Source organism: Oncorhynchus clarkii, chromosome 10 (genome assembly GCF_045791955.1).
Source record: "Oncorhynchus clarkii lewisi isolate Uvic-CL-2024 chromosome 10, UVic_Ocla_1.0, whole genome shotgun sequence".
In the NCBI taxonomy this organism is placed as follows: domain Eukaryota; kingdom Metazoa; phylum Chordata; class Actinopteri; order Salmoniformes; family Salmonidae; genus Oncorhynchus; species Oncorhynchus clarkii.
In genome coordinates, this window is record NC_092156.1 from 75,630,237 (window position 1) to 75,645,516 (window position 15,280).

The following is a 15,280-nucleotide window of genomic DNA, read 5'->3' on the forward strand; positions in this document are numbered from 1 at the left end:
GGAAAATAGGATTTTGAATGGGATTGAATTGTGTGTTCCCACAAGGTTAGCTGTACAAGACTATGTGTGTGCGTGTGTGTGTGTGTGTGTGAATATTGAATGAATCAAATGATTGATGGACCCGTCTATCTGTTTCTTCACCATTCTGTCTCTCTGTCTCTTAGTCCATGAAGTCCCTGTCCTCCTTCCTTCCTTAGTTGATAAAAGACGAATGAAAACTCCTACCATTAAAAAAAAAACTCATACAATAAAATGTCACTCCACAAAAACAATCGACAATTCATACTACTAATTTAAAACGCATATGGTAGAACCCAATCAATAGAGTTATAAGACACTGTAGACATTCATAGTAAAAATACAAATAAATCCTGCTGGCCAGTACGGGTATCTAACCCGCGACCTTCGCGTTATTAGCACGACGCTCTAACCAACTGAGCTAACCGGCCTGAGATAATGATCAATCTACGGAACAGGTATACACCCATATATGGGTCTGGAGGTGGTCGCATATCTACAATGTCTACGTTCTACCATTAGAGGGCAGAGAACGTAAACAAATCCAGCTCAGTTCCAAGGACTCCCTTCTACACTGTCAATGATCAACACTATGGCTGTTGGGAACCCTGTACATTAGTGAGGGCTGTTGGGGCCCTGTACATTAGTGAGGGCTGTTGGGGCTCTGTACATTAGTGAGGGCTGTTGGGGCTCTGTACATTAGTGAGGGCTGTTGGGGCCCTGTACATTAGTGAGGGCTGTTGGGGCTCTGTACATTAGTGAGGGCTGTTGGAACCCTGTACATTAGTGAGGGCTGTTGGGGCCCTATTTCAACTCCAGATGACATAACCTAGCTAGCAGAGAAAGCATGCTAACTATGAAAGTATCGATCCAGCAACAATGTCGAGGTCAAAAAAGAAAGGAACTATGTTAAACCAAGCTGACTTCGTAAGATAAGTCAACTCGGACGGAAATAATGAACAGGCTGAACGTACATTTCTGTGACTATCTAGATAACTTTAGCTTGTCATTCCTGTTTACAGAGTGTTAGTCCCCACGAGAGCAAATGCTATTTATATGGGGTTTAGGGTTAAAGTTAGAATTAGGTTTAGGAGCTAGGGTTAGGTTTAGGGTTAAGGTTAGGTTTTTTGGTTTAGGGTTAAGGTTAAGGTTAAGGTTAGGTTTAGGGTTAAGGTTAGGTTTTTGGTTTAGGGTTAAGGTTAGGTTTTTGGTTTAGGGTTAAGGTTAGGTTTTTGGTTTAGGGTTAAGGTTAGGTTTTTGGTTTAGGGTTAAGGTTAGGTTTTTGGTTTAGGGTTTAGGGTTAAGGTTAGGTTTTTGGTTTAGGGTTAAGGTTAGGTTTTTGGTTTAGGGTTAGGTTTTTGGTGTAGGGTTAAGGTTAGGTTTAGGGTTAAGGTTAGGTTTTTGGTTTAGGGTTAAGGTTAGGTTTTTGGTTTAGGGTTAAGGTTAGGTTTTTAGTTTAGGGTTAAGGTTAGGTTTTTGGTTTAGGGTTAAGGTTAGGTTTTTGGTGTAGGGTTAAGGTGAGGTTTTTGGTTTAGGTTTAAGGTGAGGTTTTTGGTTAGGGTTAAGGTTAGGTTTTTGGTTTAGGGTTTAGGGTTAAGGTTAGGTTTTTGGTTTAGGGTTAAGGTTAGGTTTTTGGTTTAGGGTTTAGGGTTAAGGTTAGGTTTTTGGTTTAGGGTTAAGGTTAGGTTTTTGGTTTAGGGTTAAGGTTAGGTTTTTGGTGTAGGGTTAAGGTTAGGTTTAGGGTTAAGGTTAGGTTTTTGGTTTAGGGTTAAGGTTAGGTTTTTGGTTTAGGGTTAAGGTTAGGTTTTTGGTTTAGGGTTAAGGTTAGGTTTTTGGTTTAGGGTTAAGGTTAGGTTTTTGGTGTAGGGTTAAGGTGAGGTTTTTGGTTTAGGTTTAAGGTGAGGTTTTTGGTTAGGGTTAAGGTTAGGTTTTTGGTTTAGGGTTAAGGTTAGGTTTTTGATTTAGGGTTAAGGTTAAAGTAAGGTTAAAAGAGAACAGGTTAGGGTTAGTGGTTATGGAAAATAGGATTTTGAATGGGATTGAATTGTGTGTTCCCACAAGGTTAGCTGTACAAGACTATGTGTGTGTGTGTGTGAATATTGAATGAATCAAATGATTGATGGACCCGTCTATCTGTTTCTTCACCATTCTGTCTCTCTGTCTCTTAGTCCATGAAGTCCCTGTCCTCCTTCCTTCCTTAGTTGATAAAAGACGAATGAAAACTCCTACCATTAAAAAAAAAACTCCTACAATAAAATGTCACTCCACAATAACAATCGACAATTCATACTACTAATTTAAAACGCATATGGTAGAACCCAATCAATAGAGTTATAAGACACTGTAGACATTCATAGTAAAAATACCAATAAATCCTGCTGGCCAGTACGGGTATCGAACCCGCGACCTTCGCTTTATTAGCACGACGCTCTAACCAACTGAGCTAACCGGCCTGAGATAATGATCAATCTACGGAACGGGGATACACCCATATATGGGTCTGGAGGTGGTCGCTTATCTACAATGTCTACGTTCTACCATTAGAGGGCAGAGAACGTAAACAAATCCAGCTCAGTTCCAAGGACTCCCTTCTACACTGTCAATGATCAACACTATGGCTGTTGGGAACCCTGTACATTAGTGAGGGCTGTTGTGGCAATGTACATTAGTGAGGGCTGTTGGGGCCCTGTACATTAGTGAGGGCTGTTGGGGCTCTGTAAATTAGTGAGGGCTGTTGGAACCCTGTACATTAGTGAGGGCTGTTAGGGCCCTATTTCAACTCCAGATGACATAACCTAGCTAGCAGAGACAGCATGTTAACTATGAAAGTATCGATCCAGCAACAATGTCGAGGTCAAAAACGAAAGGAACTATATTAAACCAAGCTGACTACGTAAGATAAGTCAACTCGGGCGGAAATAATGAACAGGCTGAACGTACATTTCTGTGACTATCTAGATAACTTTAGCTTGTCATTCCTGTTTACAGAGTGTTAGTCCCCACGAGAGCAAATGCTATTTATATGGGGTTTAGGGTTAAAGTTAGAATTAGGTTTAGGAGCTAGGGTTAGGTGTAGGGTTAAGGTTAGGTTTTTGGTTTAGGGTTAAGGTTAGGTTTAGGGTTAAGGTTAGGTTTTTGGTTTAGGGTTAAGGTTAGGTTTTTGGTTTAGGGTTAAGGTTAGGTTTTTGGTTTAGGGTTAAGGTTAGGTTTTCGGTTTAGGGTTTAGGGTTAAGGTTAGGTTTTTGGTTTAGGGTTAAGGTTAGGTTTTTGGTTTAGGGTTAAGGTTAGGTTTTTGATTTAGGGTTAAGGTTAAAGTAAGGTTAAAAGAGAACAGGTTAGGGTTAGTGGTTATGGAACATAGGATTTTGAATGGGATTGAATTGTGTGTTCCCACAAGGTTAGCTGTACAAGACTATGTGTGTGTGTGTGTGTGTGTGTGTGTGTGTGTGAATATTGAATGAATCAAATGATTGATGGACCTGTCTATCTGTTTCTTCACCATTCTGTATCTCTGTCTCTTAGTCCATGAAGTCCCTGTCCTCCTTCCTTCCTTAGTTGATAAAAGACGAATGAAAACTCCTACCATTAAAAAAAAAACTCATACAATAAAATGTCACTCCACAATAACAATCGACAATTCATACTACTAATTTAAAACACATATGGTAGAACCCAATCAATAGAGTTATAGGACACTGTAGACATTCATAGTAAAAATACAAATAAATCCTGCTGGCCAGTACGGGTATCGAACCCGCGACCTTCGCGTTATTAGCACGACGCTCTAACCAACTGAGCTAACCGGCCTGAGATAATGATCAATCTACGGAACAGGTATACACCCATATATGGGTCTGGAGGTGGTCGCTTATCTACAATGTCTACGTTCTACCATTAGAGGGCAGAGAACGTAAACAAATCCAGCTCAGTTCCAAGGACTCCCTTCTACACTGTCAATGATCAACACTATGGCTGTTGGGAACCCTGTACATTAGTGAGGGCTGTTGGGGCCCTGTACATTAGTGAGGGTTGTTGGGGCTCTGTACATTAGTGAGGGCTGTTGGGGCTCTGTACATTAGTGAGGGCAGTTGGGGCCCTGTACATTAGTGAGGGCTGTTGGGGCTCTGTACATTAGTGAGGGCTGTTGGAACCCTGTACATTAGTGAGGGCTGTTGGGGCCCTATTTCAACTCCAGATGACATAACCTAGCTAGCAGAGACAGCATGTTAACTATGAAAGTATCGATCCAGCAACAATGTCGAGGTCAAAAACGAAAGGAACTATGTTAAACCAAGCTGACTTCGTAAGATAAGTCAACTCGGACGGAAATAATGAACAGGCTGAACGTACATTTCTGTGACTATCTAGATAACTTTAGCTTGTCATTCCTGTTTACAGAGTGTTAGTCCCCACGAGAGCAAATGCTATTTATATGGGGTTTAGGGTTAAAGTTAGAATTAGGTTTAGGAGCTAGGGTTAGGTTTAGGGATAAGGTTAGGTTTTTGGTTTAGGGTTAAGGTTAAGGTTAAGGTTAGGTTTAGGGTTAAGGTTAGGTTTTTGGTTTAGGGTTAAGGTTAGGTTTTTGGTTTAGGGTTAAGGTTAGGTTTTTGGTTTAGGGTTAAGGTTAGGTTTTTGGTTTAGGGTTTAGGGTTAAGGTTAGGTTTTTGGTTTAGGGTTAAGGTTAGGTTTTTGGTTTAGGGTTAAGGTTAGGTTTTTGGTTTAGGGTTAAGGTTAGGTTTTTGGTTTAGGGTTAAGGTTAGGTTTTTGGTGTAGGGTTAAGGTGAGGTTTTTGGTTTAGGTTTAAGGTGAGGTTTTTGGTTAGGGTTAAGGTTAGGTTTTTGGTTTAGGGTTTAGGGTTAAGGTTTGGTTCTTGGTTTAGGGTTAAGGTTAGGTTTTTGGTTTAGGGTTTAGGGTTAAGGTTAGGTTTTTGGTTTAGGGTTAAGGTTAGGTTTTTGGTTTAGGGTTAAGGTTAGGTTTTTGGTTTAGGGTTAAGGTTAGGTTTTTGGTTTAGGGTTAAGGTTAGGTTTTTGGTTTAGGGTTAAGGTTAGGTTTTTGGTGTAGGGTTAAGGTGAGGTTTTTGGTTTAGGTTTAAGGTGAGGTTTTTGGTTAGGGTTAAGGTTAGGTTTTTGGTTTAGGGTTTAGGGTTAAGGTTAGGTTTTTGGTTTAGGGTTAAGGTTAGGTCTTTGGTTCAGGGTTTTGGGTTAAGGTTAGGTTTTTGGTTTAGAGTTAAGGTTAGGTTTTTGGTTTAGGGTTAAGGTTAGGTTTTTGGTGTAGGGTTAAGGTTAGGTTTAGGGTTAAGGTTAGGTTTTTGGTTTAGGGTTAAGGTTAGGTTTTTGGTTTAGGGTTAAGGTTAGGTTTTTGGTTTAGGGTTTAGGGTTAAGGTTAGGTTTTTGGTTTAGGGTTAAGGTTAGGTCTTTGGTTCAGGGTTTTGGGTTCAGGTTAGGTTTTTGGTTTAGGGTTAAGGTTAGGTTTTTGGTTTAGGGTTAAGGTTAGGTTTTTGGTGTAGGGTTAAGGTTAGGTTTAGGGTTAAGGTTAGGTTTTTGGTTTAGGGTTAAGGTTAGGTTTTTGGTTTAGGGTTAAGGTTAGGTTTTTGGTTTAGGGTTTAGGGTTAAGGTTAGGTTTTTGGTTTAGGGTTAAGGTTAGGTTTTTGGTTTAGGGTTTAGGGTTAAGGTTAGGTTTTTGGTTTAGGGTTAAGGTTAGGTTTTTGGTTTAGGGTTTAGGGTTAAGGTTAGGTTTTTGGTTTAGGGTTAAGGTTAGGTTTTTGGTTTAGGGTTAGGTTTTTGGTGTAGGGTTAAGGTGAGGTTTTTGGTTTAGGTTTAAGGTGAGGTTTTTGGTTAGGGTTAAGGTTAGGTTTTTGGTTTAGGGTTAAGGGTTAAGGTTAGGTTTTTGGTTTAGGGTTAAGGTTAGGTTTTTGGTTTAGGGTTTAGGGTTAAGGTTAGGTTTTTGGTTTAGGGTTAAGGTTAGGTTTTTGGTTTAGGGTTAAGGTTAGGTTTTTGGTGTAGGGTTAAGGTTAGGTTTAGGGTTAAGGTTAGGTTTTTGGTTTAGGGTTAAGGTTAGGTTTTTGGTTTAGGGTTAAGGTTAGGTTTTTGGTTTAGGGTTAAGGTTAGGTTTTTGGTTTAGGGTTAAGGTTAGGTTTTTGGTGTAGGGTTAAGGTGAGGTTTTTGGTTTAGGTTTAAGGTGAGGTTTTTGGTTAGGGTTAAGGTTAGGTTTTTGGTTTAGGGTTAAGGTTAGGTTTTTGATTTAGGGTTAAGGTTAAAGTAAGGTTAAAAGAGAACAGGTTAGGGTTAGTGGTTATGGACAATAGGATTTTGAATGGGATTGAATTGTGTGTTCCCACAAGGTTAGCTGTACAAGACTATGTGTGTGTGTGTGTGTGTGTGTGTGTGTGAATATTGAATGAATCAAATGATTGATGGACCCGTCTATCTGTTTCTTCACCATTCTGTCTCTCTGTCTCTTAGTCCATGAAGTCCCTGTCCTCCTTCCTTTCTTGGATGAGAAAAGACGAATGAAAACTCCTACAATTAAAAAAAAAACTCCTACAATAAAATGTCACTCCACAATAACAATCGACAATTCATACTACTAATTTAAAACGCATATGGTAGAACCCAATCAATAGAGTTATAAGACACTGTAGACATTCATAGTAAAAATACAAATAAATCCTGCTGGCCAGTACGGGTATCGAACCCGCGACCTTCGCGTTATTAGCACGACGCTCTAACCAACTGAGCTAACCGGCCTGAGATAATCTATGGAACGGGGATACACCCATATATGGGTCTGGAGGTGGTCGCTTATCTACAATGTCTACGTTCTACCATTAGAGGGCAGAGAACGTAAACAAATCCAGCTCAGTTCCAAGGACTCCCTTCTACACTGTCAATGATCAACACTATGGCTGTTGGGAACCCTGTACATTAGTAAGCGCTGTTGTGGCTCTGTACATTAGTGAGGGCTGTTGGGGCCCTGTACATTAGTGAGGGCTGTTGGGGCTCTGTACATTAGTGAGGGCTGTTGGAACCCTGTACATTAGTGAGGGCTGTTGGGGCCCTATTTCAACTCCAGATGACATAACCTAGCTAGCAGAGACAGCATGTTAACTATGAAAGTATCGATCCAGCAACAATGTCGAGGTCAAAAACGAAAGGAACTATATTAAACCAAGCTGACTTCGTAAGATAAGTCAACTCGGGCGGAAATAATGAACAGGCTGAACGTACATTTCTGTGACTATCTAGATAACTTTAGCTTGTCATTCCTGTTTACAGAGTGTTAGTCCCCACGAGAGCAAATGCTATTTATATGGGGTTTAGGGTTAAAGTTAGAATTAGGTTTAGGAGCTAGGGTTAGGTTTAGGGTTAAGGTTAGGTTTTTGGTTTAGGGTTAAGGTTAAGGTTAGGTTTAGGGTTAAGGTTAGGTTTTTGGTTTAGGGTTAAGGTTAGGTTTTTGGTTTAGGGTTAAGGTTAGGTTTTTGGTTTAGGGTTTAGGGTTAAGGTTAGGTTTTTGGTGTAGGGTTTAGGGTTAAGGTTAGGTTTTTGGCTTAGGGTTAAGGTTAGGTTTTTGGTTTAGGGTTAAGGTTAGGTTTTTGGTTTAGGGTTAAGGTTAGGTTTTTGGTTTAGGGTTAAGGTTAGGTTTTTGGTTTAGGGTTTAGGGTTAAGGTTAGGTTTTTGATTTAGGGTTAAGGTTAGGTTTTTGGTTTAGGGTTTAGGGTTAAGGTCAGGTTTTTGGTTTAGGGTTAAGGTTAGGTTTTTGGTTTAGGGTTAGGTTTTTGGTGTAGGGTTAAGGTTAGGTTTAGGGTTAAGGTTAGGTTTTTGGTTTAGGGTTAAGGTTAGGTTTTTGGTTTAGGGTTAAGGTTAGGTTTTTGGTTTAGGGTTAAGGTTAGGTTTTTGGTTTAGGGTTAAGGTTAGGTTTTTGGTTGAGGGTTAAGGTTAGGTTTTTGGTGTAGGGTTAAGGTGAGGTTTTTGTTTTAGGTTTAAGGTGAGGTTTTTGGTTAGGGTTAAGGTTAGGTTTTTGGTTTAGGGTTTAGGGTTAAGGTTAGGTTTTTGGTTTAGGGTTAAGGTTAGGTTTTTGGTGTAGGGTTAAGGTGAGGTTTTTGGTTTAGGTTTAAGGTGAGGTTTTTGGTTAGGGTTAAGGTTAGGTTTTTGGTTTAGGGTTAAGGTTAGGTTTTTGATTTAGGGTTAAGGTTAAAGTAAGGTTAAAAGAGAACAGGTTAGGGTTAGTGGTTATGGAAAATAGGATTTTGAATGGGATTGAATTGTGTGTTCCCACAAGGTTAGCTGTACAAGACTATGTGTGTGTGTGTGTGTGTGTGTGTGTGTGTGAATATTGAATGAATCAAATGATTGATGGACCCGTCTATCTGTTTCTTCACCATTCTGTCTCTCTGTCTTTTAGTCCATGAAGTCCCTGTCCTCCTTCCTTCCTTGGATGATAAAAGACGAATGAAAACTCCTACAATTAAAAAAAAAACTCCTACAATAAAATGTCACTCCACAATAACAATCGACAATTCATACTACTAATTTAAAACGCATATGGTAGAACCCAATCAATAGAGTTATAAGACACTGTAGACATTCATAGTAAAAATACAAATAAATCCTGCTGGCCAGTACGGGTATCGAACCCGCGACCTTCGCGTTATTAGCACGACGCTCTAACCAACTGAGCTAACCGGCCTGAGATAATCTATGGAAAGGGGATACACCCATATATGGGTCTGGAGGTGGTCGCTTATCTACAATGTCTACGTTCTACCATTAGAGGGCAGAGAACGTAAACAAATCCAGCTCAGTTCCAAGGACTCCCTTCTACACTGTCAATGATCAACACTATGGCTGTTGGGAACCCTGTACATTAGTGAGCGCTGTTGTGGCTCTGTACATTAGTGAGGGCTGTTGGGGCCCTGTACATTAGTGAGGGCTGTTGGGGCTCTGTACATTAGTGAGGGCTGTTGGAACCCTGTACATTAGTGAGGGCTGTTGGGGCCCTATTTCAACTCCAGATGACATAACCTAGCTAGCAGAGACAGCATGTTAACTATGAAAGTATCGATCCAGCAACAATGTCGAGGTCAAAAACGAAAGGAACTATATTAAACCAAGCTGACTTCGTAAGATAAGTCAACTCGGGCGGAAATAATGAACAGGCTGAACGTACATTTCTGTGACTATCTAGATAACTTTAGCTTGTCATTCCTGTTTACAGAGTGTTAGTCCCCACGAGAGCAAATGCTATTTATATGGGGTTTAGGGTTAAAGTTAGAATTAGGTTTAGGAGCTAGGGTTAGGTTTAGGGTTAAGGTTAGGTTTTTGGTTTAGGGTTAAGGTTAAGGTTAGGTTTAGGGTTAAGGTTAGGTTTTTGGTTTAGGGTTAAGGTTAGGTTTTTGGTTTAGGGTTAAGGTTAGGTTTTTGGTTTAGGGTTTAGGGTTAAGGTTAGGTTTTTGGTGTAGGGTTTAGGGTTAAGGTTAGGTTTTTGGCTTAGGGTTAAGGTTAGGTTTTTGGTTTAGGGTTAAGGTTAGGTTTTTGGTTTAGGGTTAAGGTTAGGTTTTTGGTTTAGGGTTAAGGTTAGGTTTTTGGTTTAGGGTTTAGGGTTAAGGTTAGGTTTTTGATTTAGGGTTAAGGTTAGGTTTTTGGTTTAGGGTTTAGGGTTAAGGTCAGGTTTTTGGTTTAGGGTTAAGGTTAGGTTTTTGGTTTAGGGTTAGGTTTTTGGTGTAGGGTTAAGGTTAGGTTTAGGGTTAAGGTTAGGTTTTTGGTTTAGGGTTAAGGTTAGGTTTTTGGTTTAGGGTTAAGGTTAGGTTTTTGGTTTAGGGTTAAGGTTAGGTTTTTGGTTTAGGGTTAAGGTTAGGTTTTTGGTTGAGGGTTAAGGTTAGGTTTTTGGTGTAGGGTTAAGGTGAGGTTTTTGGTTTAGGTTTAAGGTGAGGTTTTTGGTTAGGGTTAAGGTTAGGTTTTTGGTTTAGGGTTTAGGGTTAAGGTTAGGTTTTTGGTTCAGGGTTAAGGTTAGGTTTTTGGTTTAGGGTTTAGGGTTAAGGTTAGGTTTTTGGTTTAGGGTTAAGGTTAGGTTTTTGGTTTAGGGTTAGGTTTTTGGTGTAGGGTTAAGGTTAGGTTTAGGGTTAAGGTTAGGTTTTTGGTTTAGGGTTAAGGTTAGGTTTTTGGTTTAGGGTTAAGGTTAGGTTTTTGGTTTAGGGTTAAGGTTAGGTTTTTGGTTTAGGGTTAAGGTTAGGTTTTTGGTGTAGGGTTAAGGTGAGGTTTTTGGTTTAGGTTTAAGGTGAGGTTTTTGGTTAGGGTTAAGGTTAGGTTTTTGGTTTAGGGTTAAGGTTAGGTTTTTGATTTAGGGTTAAGGTTAAAGTAAGGTTAAAAGAGAACAGGTTAGGGTTAGTGGTTATGGAAAATAGGATTTTGAATGGGATTGAATTGTGTGTTCCCACAAGGTTAGCTGTACAAGACTATGTGTGTGTGTGTGTGTGTGTGAATATTGAATGAATCAAATGATTGATGGACCCGTCTATCTGTTTCTTCACCATTCTGTCTCTCTGTCTCTTAGTCCATGAAGTCCCTGTCCTCCTTCCTTCCTTGGATGATAAAAGACGAATGAAAACTCCTACAATTTAAAAAAAAACTCCTACAATAAAATGTCACTCCACAATAACAATCGACAATTCATACTACTAATTTAAAACGCATATGGTAGAACCCAATCAATAGAGTTATAAGACACTGTAGACATTCATAGTAAAAATACAAATAAATCCTGCTGGCCAGTACGGGTATCGAACCCGCGACCTTCGCGTTATTAGCACGACGCTCTAACCAACTGAGCTAACCGGCCTGAGATAATCTATGGAACGGGGGGATACACCCATATATGGGTCTGGAGGTGGTCGCTTATCTACAATGTCTACGTTCTACCATTAGAGGGCAGAGAACGTAAACAAATCCAGCTCAGTTCCAAGGACTCCCTTCTACACTGTCAATGATCAACACTATGGCTGTTGGGAACCCTGTACATTAGTGAGCGCTGTTGTGGCTCTGTACATTAGTGAGGGCTGTTGGGGCCCTGTACATTAGTGAGGGCTGTTGGGGCTCTGTACATTAGTGAGGGCTGTTGGAACCCTGTACATTAGTGAGGGCTGTTGGGGCCCTATTTCAACTCCAGATGACATAACCTAGCTAGCAGAGACAGCATGTTAACTATGAAAGTATCGATCCAGCAACAATGTCGAGGTCAAAAACGAAAGGAACTATATTAAACCAAGCTGACTTCGTAAGATAAGTCAACTCGGGCGGAAATAATGAACAGGCTGAACGTACATTTCTGTGACTATCTAGATAACTTTAGCTTGTCATTCCTGTTTACAGAGTGTTAGTCCCCACGAGAGCAAATGCTATTTATATGGGGTTTAGGGTTAAAGTTAGAATTAGGTTTAGGAGCTAGGGTTAGGTTTAGGGTTAAGGTTAGGTTTTTGGTTTAGGGTTAAGGTTAGGTTTAGGGTTAAGGTTAGGTTTTTGGTTTAGGGTTAAGGTTAGGTTTTTGGTTTAGGGTTAAGGTTAGGTTTTTGGTTTAGGGTTTAGGGTTAAGGTTAGGTTTTTGGTTTAGGGTTAAGGTTAGGTTTTTGGTTTAGGGTTTAGGGTTAAGGTTAGGTTTTTGGTTTAGGGTTAAGGTTAGGTTTTTGGTTTAGGGTTAAGGTTAGGTTTTTGGTGTAGGGTTAAGTTTAGGTTTAGGGTTAAGGTTAGGTTCTTGGTTTAGGGTTAAGGTTAGGTTTTTGGTTTAGGGTTAAGGTTAGGTTTTTGGTTTAGGGTTAAGGTTAGGTTTTTGGTTTAGGGTTAAGGTTAGGTTTTTGGTGTAGGGTTAAGGTGAGGTTTTTGGTTAGGGTTAAGGTTAGGTTTTTGGTTTAGGGTTTAGGGTTAAGGTTATGTTTTTGGTTTAGGGTTAAGGTTAGGTTTTTGGTTTAGGGTTTAGGGTTAAGGTTAGGTTTTTGGTTTAGGGTTAAGGTTAGGTTTTTGGTTTAGGGTTAAGGTTAGGTTTTTGGTGTAGGGTTAAGGTTAGGTTTAGGGTTAAGGTTAGGTTTTTGGTTTAGGGTTAAGGTTAGGTTTTTGGTTTAGGGTTAAGGTTAGGTTTTTGGTTTAGGGTTAAGGTTAGGTTTTTGGTTTAGGGTTAAGGTTAGGTTTTTGGTGTAGGGTTAAGGTTAGGTTTTTGGTTTAGGGTTAATGTTAGGTTTTTGGTTTAGGGTTAAGGTTAGGTTTTTGGTGTAGGGTTAAGGTTAGGTTTTTGGTTTAGGGTTTAGGGTTAAGGTTAGGTTTTTGGTGTAGGGTTTAGGGTTAAGGTTAGGTTTTTGGCTTAGGGTTAAGGTTAGGTTTTTGGCTTAGGGTTAAGGTTAGGTTTTTGGGTTAGGGTTAAGGTTAGGTTTTTGGTTTAAGATTAAGGTTAGGTTTTTGGTTTAGGGTTTAGGGTTAAGGTTAGGTTTTTGGTTTAGGGTTAAGGTTAGGTTTTTGGTTTAGGGTTTAGGGTTAAGGTTAGGTTTTTGGTTTAGGGTTAAGGTTAGGTTTTTGGTTTAGGGTTTAGGGTTAAGGTTAGGTTTTTGGTTTAGGGTTAAGGTTAGGTTTTTGGTTTAGGGCTAAGGTTAGGTTTTTGGTGTAGGGTTAAGGTTAGGTTTAGGGTTAAGGTTAGGTTTTTGGGTTAGGGTTAAGGTTAGGTTTTTGATTTAGGGTTAAGGTTAGGTTTTTGGTTTAGGGTTAAGGTTAGGTTTTTGGTTTAGGGTTTAGGGTTAAGGTTAGGTTTTTGGTTTAGGGTTAAGGTTAGGTTTTTGGTTTAGGGTTTAGGGTTAAGGTTAGGTTTTTGGTTTAGGGTTAAGGTTAGGTTTTTGGTTTAGGGTTTAGGGTTAAGGTTAGGTTTTTGGTTTAGGGTTAAGGTTATGTTTTTGGTTTAGGGTTAGGTTTTTGGTTGTAGGGTTAAGGTTAGGTTTAGGGTTAAGGTTAGGTTTTTGGTTTAGGGTTAAGGTTAGGTTTTTGGTTTAGGGTTAAGGTTAGGTTTTTGGTTTAGGGTTAAGGTTAGGTTTTTGGTTTAGGGTTAAGGTTAGGTTTTTGGTGTAGGGTTAAGGTGAGGTTTTTGGTTTAGGTTTAAGGTGAGGTTTTTGGTTAGGGTTAAGGTTAGGTTTTTGGTTTAGGGTTAAGGTTAGGTTTTTGATTTAGGGTTAAGGTTAAAGTAAGGTTAAAAGAGAACAGGTTAGGGTTAGTGGTTATGGAAAATAGGATTTTGAATGGGATTGAATTGTGTGTTCCCACAAGGTTAGCTGTACAAGACTATGTGTGTGTGTGTGTGTGTGTGTGTGTGTGTGTGTGTGAATATTGAATGAATCAAATGATTGATGGACCCGTCTATCTGTTTCTTCACCATTCTGTCTCTCTGTCTTTTAGTCCATGAAGTCCCTGTCCTCCTTCCTTCCTTGGATGATAAAAGACGAATGAAAACTCCTACAATTAAAAAAAAAACTCCTACAATAAAATGTCACTCCACAATAACAATCGACAATTCATACTACTAATTTAAAACGCATATGGTAGAACCCAATCAATAGAGTTATAAGACACTGTAGACATTCATAGTAAAAATACAAATAAATCCTGCTGGCCAGTACGGGTATCGAACCCGCGACCTTCGCGTTATTAGCACGACGCTCTAACCAACTGAGCTAACCGGCCTGAGATAATCTATGGAAAGGGGATACACCCATATATGGGTCTGGAGGTGGTCGCTTATCTACAATGTCTACGTTCTACCATTAGAGGGCAGAGAACGTAAACAAATCCAGCTCAGTTCCAAGGACTCCCTTCTACACTGTCAATGATCAACACTATGGCTGTTGGGAACCCTGTACATTAGTGAGCGCTGTTGTGGCTCTGTACATTAGTGAGGGCTGTTGGGGCCCTGTACATTAGTGAGGGCTGTTGGGGCTCTGTACATTAGTGAGGGCTGTTGGAACCCTGTACATTAGTGAGGGCTGTTGGGGCCCTATTTCAACTCCAGATGACATAACCTAGCTAGCAGAGACAGCATGTTAACTATGAAAGTATCGATCCAGCAACAATGTCGAGGTCAAAAACGAAAGGAACTATATTAAACCAAGCTGACTTCGTAAGATAAGTCAACTCGGGCGGAAATAATGAACAGGCTGAACGTACATTTCTGTGACTATCTAGATAACTTTAGCTTGTCATTCCTGTTTACAGAGTGTTAGTCCCCACGAGAGCAAATGCTATTTATATGGGGTTTAGGGTTAAAGTTAGAATTAGGTTTAGGAGCTAGGGTTAGGTTTAGGGTTAAGGTTAGGTTTTTGGTTTAGGGTTAAGGTTAAGGTTAGGTTTAGGGTTAAGGTTAGGTTTTTCGTTTAGGGTTAAGGTTAGGTTTTTGGTTTAGGGTTAAGGTTAGGTTTTTGGTTTAGGGTTTAGGGTTAAGGTTAGGTTTTTGGTTTAGGGTTAAGGTTAGGTTTTTGGTTTAGGGTTTAGGGTTAAGGTTAGGTTTTTGGTTTAGGGTTAAGGTTAGGTTTTTGGTTTAGGGTTAAGGTTAGGTTTTTGGTGTAGGGTTAAGTTTAGGTTTAGGGTTAAGGTTAGGTTCTTGGTTTAGGGTTAAGGTTAGGTTTTTGGTTTAGGGTTAAGGTTAGGTTTTTGGTTTAGGGTTAAGGTTAGGTTTTTGGTTTAGGGTTAAGGTTAGGTTTTTGGTGTAGGGTTAAGGTGAGGTTTTTGGTTAGGGTTAAGGTTAGGTTTTTGGTTTAGGGTTTAGGGTTAAGGTTATGTTTTTGGTTTAGGGTTAAGGTTAGGTTTTTGGTTTAGGGTTTAGGGTTAAGGTTAGGTTTTTGGTTTAGGGTTAAGGTTAGGTTTTTGGTTTAGGGTTAAGGTTAGGTTTTTGGTGTAGGGTTAAGGTTAGGTTTAGGGTTAAGGTTAGGTTTTTGGTTTAGGGTTAAGGTTAGGTTTTTGGTTTAGGGTTAAGGTTAGGTTTTTGGTTTAGGGTTAAGGTTAGGTTTTTGGTTTAGGGTTAAGGTTAGGTTTTTGGTGTAGGGTTAAGGTTAGGTTTTTGGTTTAGGGTTAATGTTAGGTTTTTGGTTTAGGGTTAAGGTTAGGTTTTTGGTGTAGGGTTAAGGTTAGGTTTTTGGTTTAGGGTTTAGGGTTAAGGTTAGGTTTTTGGTGTAGGGTTTAGGGTTAAGGTTAGGTTTTTGGCTTAGGGTTAAGGTTAGGTTTTTGGCTTAGGGTTAAGGTTAGGTTTT

The 15,280-nt window shown here is 39.7% G+C and overlaps 7 non-coding genes across 7 annotated transcripts; all 7 read right to left on the reverse strand.

Annotated features, from left to right (window-relative positions):
* Positions 1 to 375: 375 nt before the first annotated feature.
* Positions 376 to 449, reverse strand: trnai-aau (transfer RNA isoleucine (anticodon AAU)). Its single transcript has one exon. It is a non-coding gene; the product is annotated as a tRNA-Ile (tRNA).
* A 1,948-nt stretch (positions 450 to 2,397) lies between these two features.
* Positions 2,398 to 2,471, reverse strand: trnai-aau (transfer RNA isoleucine (anticodon AAU)). The gene has a single exon. It is a non-coding gene; the product is annotated as a tRNA-Ile (tRNA).
* A 1,280-nt stretch (positions 2,472 to 3,751) lies between these two features.
* Positions 3,752 to 3,825, reverse strand: trnai-aau (transfer RNA isoleucine (anticodon AAU)). The gene has a single exon. It is a non-coding gene; the product is annotated as a tRNA-Ile (tRNA).
* A 2,865-nt stretch (positions 3,826 to 6,690) lies between these two features.
* trnai-aau (transfer RNA isoleucine (anticodon AAU)) lies at positions 6,691 to 6,764 on the reverse strand. The gene has a single exon. It is a non-coding gene; the product is annotated as a tRNA-Ile (tRNA).
* Positions 6,765 to 8,629: 1,865 nt separating this feature from the next.
* Positions 8,630 to 8,703, reverse strand: trnai-aau (transfer RNA isoleucine (anticodon AAU)). Its single transcript has one exon. It is a non-coding gene; the product is annotated as a tRNA-Ile (tRNA).
* A 2,074-nt stretch (positions 8,704 to 10,777) lies between these two features.
* trnai-aau (transfer RNA isoleucine (anticodon AAU)) lies at positions 10,778 to 10,851 on the reverse strand. The gene has a single exon. It is a non-coding gene; the product is annotated as a tRNA-Ile (tRNA).
* A 2,796-nt stretch (positions 10,852 to 13,647) lies between these two features.
* trnai-aau (transfer RNA isoleucine (anticodon AAU)) lies at positions 13,648 to 13,721 on the reverse strand. The gene has a single exon. It is a non-coding gene; the product is annotated as a tRNA-Ile (tRNA).
* Positions 13,722 to 15,280: the final 1,559 nt, after the last annotated feature.